This window comes from Nanorana parkeri, unplaced genomic scaffold, assembly GCF_000935625.1.
Source record: "Nanorana parkeri isolate BGI_ZX_2015 unplaced genomic scaffold, ASM93562v1 scaffold154, whole genome shotgun sequence".
Classification (NCBI taxonomy): Eukaryota; Metazoa; Chordata; class Amphibia; order Anura; family Dicroglossidae; genus Nanorana; species Nanorana parkeri.
In genome coordinates this window covers 246,801-247,927 of record NW_017306422.1, presented here as the reverse complement: position 1 = coordinate 247,927, position 1,127 = coordinate 246,801, and positions in this window count along the sequence as shown.

Genomic DNA, 1,127 nt, shown 5'->3' with positions numbered 1-1,127 from the left:
TGGACAGAGCACAAAACAAAGCAAAATCTACTTTCATTAAAAAAAATGTGCTACTGCAGATAAAACTCGTTCCATTTGAAGTGGCACTAAAATTAAGATTCTAGTACAAAGCATTACAAAAGTTACTTGATTTTCAATGTCGCACAGTTTTTAATGCAACACTAACACAATTAACAAAATGAATGCAAACAAAACAAAAGAAAGTTTGACTAAATGGTTAAACAAGAGCAGACAAATAACTATTGGGGAAAAAGGAGGTCATTAGAACTGATTAGGGTCAGCAAAGGGTTAAATAGGAACAAATTAAAAAGCTGAATGGAACAGAGTAAATACAATGTGACATAATGTTACCTTTCGATCTCTGAATCATGCTGTTTACAAACTCTGATCGGGGGCTCCATTTTGATAACAACTATGTAAGCTCTGTGTAATTCAACTACGTTTTTTAAGGTGTACATAGGATGCCCAACGTAGACAACTAGTCAATATTGTTAATTGTTTAAAGTCTGTAAAGCAAAGGAAACATTTTCCATTTGGGACAACTGTTCCAGAGATGTCTATCTGAGAGGCTACTTACCGCTCTTTGAAGTGGTTTCCTCTCATTCTGTTGTATGTACAGGTAAAGAAACGGAAGGGAAAGCTTATCAATAGGACACAGATGACAAAATGAACTAACAGGGATTTTACAGGACCAGCCCTCTCCCTACCTTCTCAATACAGTAAACTGGGACAGTAGTGCACAGGTGCACTTGTCCTTTAAGCATTCTCTACTCTTTTCAAGTAGAGTAAAGAAAAACTTGAGATATACTTTAACACACTAATACTAATTATTCCATTTATTATTGCATCACTTATGTTGGGAGCATCTGCATGAAGCAAGCTATCTTAAGTGGGGTTTTTCTTTGTTCACTTCATTCCTTTTTTTTTCATCTTTTTTTTCATCTCATCTGAAATTAAATCACTGTCAAGCATAATTGTCTCCATACCTAACAATGCAGTAGAAAAGTGAAAGACACACTATAGGCCGACTGCCGGACATGCCCCATTTGACCTCCTTCGAGGAGCTGTGTTGGGAGACTGGCCTTTTAGTCTCCTATGACCTGCTCAGTGATCCACCTGATCTCTTT